Genomic DNA, 10,286 nt, shown 5'->3' with positions numbered 1-10,286 from the left:
TTGATCTATTGTGATGGTTTTGATGTATTGTGATGGTTTTGAACTATTTTTATAGTTTTGAACTATTTTTATAGTTTTGAACTATTTTTATAGTTTTGAACTATTTTTATAGTTTTGAACTATTTTTATAGTTTTGAACTATTTTTATAGTTTTGAACTATTTTTATAGTTTTGAACTATTTTTATAGTTTTGAACTATTTTTATAGTTTTGAACTATTTTTATAGTTTTGAACTATTTTTATAGTTTTTTGATAGTTTTGAACCATTTTGATAGTTTTGAACCATTTTGATAGTTTTGAACCATTTTGATAGTTTTGAACCATTTTGATAGTTTTGAACCATTTTGATATTTTGAACCATTTTGATAGTTTTGAACCATTTTGATAGTTTTGAACCATTTTGATAGTTTTGAACTATTTAGATAGTTTTGAACTATTTAGATAGTTTTGAACTATTTAGATAGTTTTGAACTATTTAGATAGTTTTGAACTAATTTGATAGTTTTGAACTATTATGATAGTTTTGAACTATTATGATAGTTTTGAACTATTTTGATAGTTTTGAACTATTTTGATAGTTTTGAACTATTTTGATAGTTTTGAACTAATTTGATAGTTTTGAACTAGTTTGATAGTTTTGAACTAGTTTGATAGTTTTGAACTAGTTTGATAGTTTTGAACTAGTTTGATAGTTTTGAACTAGTTTGATAGTTTTGAACTAGTTTGATAGTTTTGAACTAGTTTGATAGTTTTGAACTATTTTGATAGGTTGACTATTTTGATAGGTTGACTATTTTGATAGTTTGACTATTTTGATAGTTTGACTGTTTTGATGGTTTTGATCTATTGTGATGGTTTTGATCTATTGTGATGGTTTTGATCTATTGTGATGGTTTTGATCTATTGTGATGGTTTTGATGTATTGTGATGGTTTTGATGTATTGTGATGGTTTTGAACTATTTTTATAATTCTGAACTTTTTATAGTTTTGAACTATTTTTATAGTTTTGAACTATTTTTATAGTTTTGAACTATTTTTATAGTTTTGAACTATTTTTATAGTTGAACTATTTTTATAGTTGAACTATTTTTATAGTTTTGAACTATTTTTATAGTTTTGAACTATTTTTATAGTATTGAACTATTTTTATAGTTTTGAACTATTTTGATAGGTTTGAACTATTTTGATAGGTTTAACCAATATGATAGTTTTAACCAATATGATAGTTTTAACCAATATGATAGTTTTAACCAATATGATAGTTTTAACCAATATGATAGTTTTTATTTATTCTGTTAGTTTTTAACTGATTTTTTTGAGTTGTGATTCTTTTTTGTAGTAATTTTTTTAAGTTGTTTTTTTAACTTTATAGCTTTGAACTATATATATTTGAACTATATAGCTCTGAAATATATAGCTTTGAACTATATAGCTTTGAACTATATAATTTTGAACTATAGCTTTGAACTATATAGCTTTGAACTCTATAGTTATATTATTTTATTATATTTTATTATTTTTATATAAATTATCATTATACTATAAAGTATTTATTATATGGTTTTTAATTGTTATTATAGTTTTTAACTAATAGTTTTCCACTGTTTTTATAGTATATTATAGTTTGTAACTATAGATTATGATTGTTTTATATTGATTATTTTAGTTTATAACTATAGTTTATGATTGTTTTATAGTTTATAACTATTTCACATAGGTTTAAGTATGTTTATACTTCTAACTATAGTTTAACTTTTTATAATTTAAACTACATTGAGAGTTAAAACTATTTTGAGTTTTAATTATGATAGTTTTAATTGTTTTGATAGTTTTCACTATTTTGATATTTAACTTGATATTTTTAACTTTTTTTATATTTTTAACTGTTTTGATAGCTTAACTGAAAGTTTTTAATTACTGTTAGTTTTTAACTGATTTTTTTAAGTTGTGATTTGTTGTTTTTTTTTAAGTTGATTTTTTTAAGTTGTGGTTTTTTGAGTGTTGTGGATTTTTAAGCGTTGTGGTTTTTTTAAGTTGTGATTTTTTAAGCGTTGTGGTTATTTTAAGTGTTGTGGTTTTTTAAGTTGTGATTTTTTAAGTATTGTGATAGTTTTTAACTATGTAGTTTTAACTATATAGCCTTTAACTATTTATATACATTTTATAAATATTTTCATTATTTTTATATCTTATTTATATTATATAATAAAATTATTGTTATTAGGCTTTTGATTATTATTATAATTTTATCTATAATAGTTTTTAACTTTAGTTTATGATTATAGTTTATAACTATTTCTAGTTTATGAATGTTTTATAGTTTATAACTATTTTTTAGTTATGTATTTACATAAATTTAACTTTATAGTTTAACTACTTTTATAGTTTAAACTATTTATATAGTTCTATTTTTTTTTAACTAATTTGAAAGTTTTAACCTGATAGTTTTTCACTATTTTGATAGTTTTTCACTTTTGATATGTTTTAACTGAAAGTTTTTAATTATTTTGTAAGTTTTTAACCATTTTGATAGTTTTGAACTATTTTGATAGTTTTGAACTATTTTGATAGTTTTGAACTATTTTGATAGTTTTGAACTATTTTGATAGTTTTGAACTATTTTGATAGTTTTGAACTATTTTGATAGTTTTGAACTATTTTGATAGTTTTGAACTATTTTGATAGTTTTGAACTATTTTGATAGTTTTGAACTATTTTGATAGTTTTGAACTATTTTGATAGTTTTGAACTATTTTGATAGTTTTGAACTATTTTGATAGTTTTGAACTATTTTGATAGTTTTGAACTATTTTGATAGTTTTGAACTATTTTGATAGTTTTGAACTATGTTGATAGTTTTGAACTATGTTGATAGTTTTGAACTATTTTGATAGTTTTGAACTATTTTGATAGTTTTGAACTATTTTGATAGTTTTGAACTATGTTGATAGTTTTGAACTATGTTGATAGTTTTGAACTATGTTGATAGTTTTGAACTATGTTGATAGTTTTGAACTATGTTGATAGTTTTGAACTATGTTGATAGTTTTGAACTATGTTGATAGTTTTGAACTATTTTGATAGTTTTGAACTATTTTGATAGTTTTGAACTATTTTGATAGTTTTGAACTATTTTGATAGTTTTGAACTATTTTGATAGTTTTGAACTATTTTGATAGTTTTGAACTATTTTGATAGTTTTGAACTATTTTGATAGTTTTGAACTATTTTGATAGTTTTGAACTATTTTGATAGTTTTGAACTATTTTGATAGTTTTGAACTATTTTGATAGTTTTGAACTATTTTGATAGTTTTGAACTATTTTGATAGTTTTGAACTATTTTGATAGTTTTGAACTATTTTGATAGTTTTGAACTATTTTGATAGTTTTGAACTATTTTGATAGTGTGAACTATTTTGATAGTTTGAACTATTTTGATGGTTTTTAACTATTTGGTAGCTTGAACTAATCCGATAGCTTGAACTAATCCGATAGCTTGAACTAATCCGATAGCTTGAACTAATCCGATAGCTTGAACTAATCCGATAGCTTGAACTAATCCGATAGCTTGAACTAATCCGATAGCTTGAACTAATCCGATAGCTTGAACTAATCCGATAGCTTGAACTAATCCGATAGCTTGAACTAATCTGATAGCTTGAACTAATCTGATAATTTGAACTAATCTGATAATTTGAACTAATCTGATAGCTTGAACTAATCTGATAGCTTGAACTATTCTGATAGTGTTTGATAGTTCTTAACTGTTAAAGTATATTACTTATAGCTTTTAACTATATAGCTTTTAACTACTTATATAGTTTATTTTATATGTATTTTATTTTTATATAATTTTATTATATATGAAATGATTTATTATATTATATGGTTTTTAATTATACTTAATCATTATTATAGTTTATAACTTTCTATAGTTTATAACTTCATTTCTCAGTAATTTCATAGTTTTAACTATATATATAGTTTAAACTATTTTGATAGTCATAACTATAGTTTTAATTATTTTGATAGTTTTGAACAATTATCCTGATAGTTTTGAACAATTATTCTGATAGTTTGAATAATTGTGATTTTTGAACTATTGTTCTGATAGTTTTGAACAATTGTTCTGATAATCTTGAACAATTGTTCTGATAGTTTTGAACAATTGTTCTGATAGTTTTGAACAAATGTTCTGATAGTTTTGAACAATTGTTCTGATAGTTTTGAACAATTGTTCTGATCGTTTTGAACAATTGTTCTGATCGTTTTGAACAATTGTTCTGATCGTTTTGAACAATTGTTCTGATTGTTTTGAACAATTGTTCTGATAGTTTTGAACAATTGTTCTGATCGTTTTGAACAATGTTCTGATCGTTTTGAACAATTGTTCTGATCGTTTTGAACAATTGTTCTGATCGTTTTGAACAATTGTTCTGATCGTTTTGAACAATTGTTCTGATCGTTTTGAACAATTGTTCTGATCGTTTTGAACAATTGTTCTGATCGTTTTGAACAATTCTGATAGTTTTGAACAATTGTCCTGATAGTTTTGAAGTGTTCTGAGTTTTGAAGTGTTCTGATAGTTTTGAATTGTTCTGATAGTTTTGAAGTGTTCTGATAGTTTTGAAGTGTTCTGATAGTTTTGAAGTGTTCTGATAGTTTTGAAGTGTTCTGATAGTTTTGAAGTGTTCTGATAGTTTTGAAGTGATCTGATAGTTTTGAACTGATCTGATAGTTTTGAACTGATCTGATAGTTTTGAACTGTTCTGATAGTTTTGAACTATTTAAATAGTTTTGTGATGGTTTTCAACAGTTAGAGCATTTAACTTATACATACATATACCAAGGCTTTTTCCCCCTTCCAAGGGAGGTAGCCAAAAAGGGAAAGGCATAAAAACACTCCCACCCATTTCATCCCTAAATACCCTCCACACCCCTCCCACCCTTCCTCTCATCTGAGCACCTCCTGGATGACGGGTCATCCCTGTACCCTGCCCACCGCCCTGGGTCAGAAGCAGTGTCGCAAGACACAGTACATCCACAGCGAGGCCGCTTCATTTAATCGGCGACCCCCCCTCTCCGTCCCCCTTTGCATATAAGGCGAGGACGGGGAGAAATCCCTTCGGGCTGCATCAAAAATTTACTCGCACATACTACCCCACCCCCCACCCCCCTGCCCATTCCTCCTTATGCAGTCACAACATCATCCATATACAACCATTCTCCACTCACCTCTGTGTTCCGTCCTCTCCCTTCCTCTCCCTTCCTTCCTCAACAGACATTAAATTTAGGGCCTCCTAAATTTAACTTATAGCTTTTAAATAGATAGTTTTAAGTATATAGGTTTAATTATATAGTTTTACCTATATGGTTTTAACTATATGATTTTTATGATATAGTATTAACTATATAGTTGGAATTATATAGTTGGAACTAAATAGATTTGAACTGTGTAGATTTGAACTGTGTAGATTTGAACTGTATAGATTTGAATTGTGTAGATTTGAATTGTATATGTTTTAACTACAAAGATTTTAACTAGTTTTATTATTATTTATTATAATAAATGATTTATTATGTTATATATTTTTTAATTATTATAGTTTTTCTATAATTACTCCGCTGGATCTTGAACCTCGTGTAGATTCTGGTCTGCCAAGAGTAATCCTCTCGAAACCCTTTGGTCCTGTGCTGCTTCCATCCAGGTTATTTGAAATATTCCCCTTCTGTCCATCTCTGCATCCACTCCATCTATCCATCTCATTTGAGGTCTCTGGGTCTTGTTCCAGGCATTCTACCCATCATAACTGGTTTTGGCATTCTATGGTCCTCCATACGCGCCACATGCCCATCCATCTCAATTTTGGTCTACGTATAACATGTTATTTTCTCTTGTTTAGTTATTTCCCATAGCTCATTATTGTTGCCCTCTCCACCTATTCTCATTTTCATCCAAAACTGGTCCAGTAATTCGCCTCAATATTGTATTCTGGAACACCAGTAGTCTTTGTTCCATTTGTTTTGTTAAGCTCCATGTCTCTGGCATATAAAACTAAGTTGTAGGATTGTATTGTAGATTCTAAATTTTGTATTTCTTGATGTGCTTTTCTTCTTTAATAATGATACAAGGCTAAAATAACATGTGTTTCTATTTGTTACTGTCGCACCTAGATATCTGAAACTCTCTACCTCCTCTATTCTCTTGTCTTTGAAAAACACATCCTATACGTTGCTCTCCTCTCTGCTGATACACATTGGTTTCATGGAAATTTATTTGCAGCCCAACTCTCTCTGCTGTCTCTCTTAGTGGGGTGATTGGATCTTTGAAATCATCTCAACTCTGGGCAATTAGGTCCACATCATGAGCAAATGTTAGATTATTGACTTTAATGTTGTCCAGTTTACATCGACCTCTATTTATCATTGTCCTAGTTATTTTCTCCATCACCAAGTTAAACAGCAAAGAAGATAACACACATCCTTGCCTCAAGCCATTCTCGATTTCGAAACATTCCGAATATCTTCCATCAACCCTTACCACTGATTTTGTGTTTGTAAGACACTTATATTAAAGGTATTATCTTGTCCGGTATTCCAAATTCCTTTAGTATGCCCCATACACTGTATATACTGCCGTACGCTTGCTTGAAATCGATAAACAAATGGTATTGCATGGTATTCTACTCCCATGCTTTCTGTTACTTGTTTTAATGTGAAAATATGGTCAATCGTTGACTTTCCACTCGTAAATCCACACTGATAATCTCCTATTACACACTGTGTATACCTTCAATCTGGTATATAGTACCTACTCTAGCAAGGATCTTATATCCAGTCTGTAACAGTGTAATGCCCCTGTAATTTATACATTGGTTTTTATTTCCTTTCTTATGTATTGGTGTTATCACTCCTTCATTCCATGATGATGGTATTCTTTCCTTTCTCCATCCATACTAGCTGTATTAATTGTGTCCATTTTCTTTGTGAAACTTGACCTAATTTTAAGAGTTGTACTGCTGGGATGTTATCTTTTCCTGGCGCTTTTTTACTATTTAAAACTGTGATGCATTTTCTCATTTCCTCCCTCCAGCGATGATGGTTGGTTCCTCCAGGTAATAATCAATCCTCTGGTCCTTGTATATCTTTACTAATCAAGGGATTTTCAGGTTCAGGTCTATTTAAGAGTTCCCTACCTAAAATATTCTTTCTTCCCATGGTTCCATGACCTCTTTCTCATGAATCCAAATTTCACCATTTTTATCTTTTATCATCTTTGTTCTTGGTTGATATCCCTTCCTAAGTTTCCTTACCCCTTCATATTGTTCCATAACCTTGCCTTCTTTAGCATCCTGATCTATTCTATCTAGCTCTTTGTTTATCTGTTGCCTTTTCTTTTTTCTAATTATTCGTCTAGCTTCTCTCGTCTTCTTTTGCAATATTCTTGTTAGTTGTCCATCAGTCGTATTCATCAACCATTTGGCTTTCGCTAGTTTTCTTTCTTCAACTATTTTTTTTTTTTTTACATTTATCATTATTATTTTAACTTTAGTTTTTAGATATTTTTATAGTTAATTATTATTATTATGGTTTATAAATATTACTAGTTTATATTAGTTTATAACTTTTTTATAGTTAAGTATTTTTATAGTTTTAACTATTTATAGTTTTAACTATTTTTATAGTTTTAACCAATTATATAGTTTAAACTATTTATATAGTTTAAACTATTCTGATAGTTTTGAACTGTTGTGATAGTTTTGAACTGTTGTGATAGTTTTGAACTGTTGTGATAGTTTTGAACTGTTGATAGTTTTGAACTGTTGTGATAGTTTTGAACTGTTGTGATAGTTTTGAACCATTGTGATAGTTTTGAACCGTTGTGATAGTTTGGAACCGTTGTGATAGTTTGGAACCGTTGTGATAGTTTGGAACCGTTGTGATAGTTTGGAACCGTTGTGATAGTTTGGAACTGTTGTGATAGTTTGGAACTGTTGTGATAGTTTGGAACTGTTGTGATAGTTTGGAACTGTTGTGATAGTTTGGAACTGTTGTGATAGTTTGGAACTATTGTGATTGTTTTTAACAATTAAATAGATTTTAACTTGTGATAGTTTTTAACCTGTGATAGTTTTTAACTTGTGATAGTTTTTGTGATAGTTTTAACTGTTATAGTATTTAACTTGCAGCTTTTAAATATATAGTCTTTAACTATATAGCTTTTAACTATAGTTTTATTATTTTATATATATTTTATTACTTTATATTTTATCTATAATATTAAATCACATGTTTATTAATTATTACAGTTTTTAACTAAATAGTTTTTAAATGTTTTATAGTTAATTATTATAGTTTATAACTATTTCTATAGTTTATGATATAGATTATAATTATTTTTTTTATAGTTTTTAAGTATTTTTATAGGTTTGACTATTTAGTTTTAAGTGTTTTTATAGTTTTAACTATAAAGGTTTCAGACTTTAACTATAAAGGTTTGAGACTTTATGAGCAGGGGGCTTTCAGAATTCAGGAGCTGGGGGAGGGTTTTCAAACTTCAGGAGCGGAGGGAGGTATTTCAGACTTGAGGAGCTGGGGGAGGGTTTTCAAACTTCAGGAGCGGAGGGAGGTATTTCAGACTTGAGGAGCTGGGGGAGGGGTTTTAGACTTCAGGAGCGGGGGAGGGGTTTCAGACTTAAGGAGTTAGGAGGTTCAGATTGCAGGAGTCTTGGGTTGAGAATTGAGTGGGGCATTTCGTACTTCGGGAGCGGTGGGGGTTTCAGATTTAAGGAGTTTTTTTAATACATCGGGGGGGGGGGGTTAAGACTTCAGCAGGTTGGGGGGCTCAGACTTTAGGAGCGGGGCGGGGGGGCTTCAGATATAAGGAGCGGGGTTTTTGGACTTAAGGAGTTTGGTTTTTCCGACATCAGGAGCGTTTTTTTTTTTTTTTTTTTTATACAGAAGTAGGAGTGGGGGGGGGGTAGTGTTTCCAGACTTCATAAGCGGGAGAGTTTCAGACTTCAGGAGCAGTGGTGGGTTTCATTTTTAAGGAGCAGGTCTTTTGCAGACCAGGAATGGGGGGTTCAGAGTGAAGATCCCCGGCCCCAATACTTCAGGGAGGGGGGCTTTAGACTTAGGCAGCAGTGCTTTTCAGACTTCAGGAGCGGGGGGAGGCGTTTCAGACTTCAGGAGCGGTCCCCCCCCCCCCAAGACTTTAGGAGTGGGGTGGGTGTTCCCAGACTTCAGGAACGACTACCAAACATTAGGGAGATTTTCAGACTTTCATGACGAATTTAAGACTATAGGAACGGTTTTGTAGACTTAAGGACTTTTTTTTTTTTTTGTGTGTGTGTGTGACAAGGTAGAGTTCGGGACAAGCTAGACTATTGTAAAGTTATATAACATCTTTAACCCCTTCCATACGGTGCCGCACACGTAGGCGTCATGGACTTAGATCTCAGTGGCAGCAGCCAATGCCAGCCGTACAACGTGTCGTAATAATACTCGCATCATAAAATATAGTCACCGCTTATATCGATCGTTCTCTCTTCACCCGTGAATTTTGATAACCATAGAAAATGCGATTACAAAAGAATTAGAAAGAATGTCATTATGGAGGGGCGACTACAATAAATATAATCAAGACGTGTGCGGCACCGTATGGAAGGGGTTAAAAGATAAACAGGTCAAAATATGCCGGTTGATACTCCCCCCCCCCCCCCCCCCCCCCCCCCCCCCCCCCCCAATACCCTGGAAGCTGGGAATTGACGGCTGCTTTCCTCCTATCCCTCTACTTTCTGCTTGTGACATGGAAACAGTCGTACACCAAAACAATGCAGACTGGACCAAAGTTCCTTCTTCCAGATACCTGTTGGAGAGAGCCCAGGGACAGACTGTTGTTGTTGGGGATGTAGATAGGTTTTCGACCAACTAAACTCGAGGCAATAGTTACTACTCCATCGTGTATGACGCCTTAGAACGGCAAATGACCAGGAAGTTTTTTTAATCTCTCAATGTGTTTAGAACCCATTTTCTATTTTGTCCTAATTTATTTGTTTCCATCCTGCCAGGTTACTCGAAGCAATTTAACCTGCGGCCGGTGACAGACGCTGACGAATAGTGTAGTGGCAAAACAGACTACACGAATTGCGCCTGCCTGCCTGTCTACTTGATCCCATGGAAACTGGCTTAAGGGGATCGTCCATCAGGAAATAATAATAATAACAAAAAATAAATAAATAAAAATATTTTCTCTAAAAGTGTTGCTCATTAGCTATCTCGTG

The sequence above is a fragment of the Oratosquilla oratoria genome, chromosome 40 (genome assembly GCF_046742065.1).
Source record: "Oratosquilla oratoria isolate Oo_2021 chromosome 40, ASM4674206v1, whole genome shotgun sequence".
NCBI classification, from domain to species: domain Eukaryota; kingdom Metazoa; phylum Arthropoda; class Malacostraca; order Stomatopoda; family Squillidae; genus Oratosquilla; species Oratosquilla oratoria.
Note: the sequence above shows the minus strand (reverse complement) of the source record.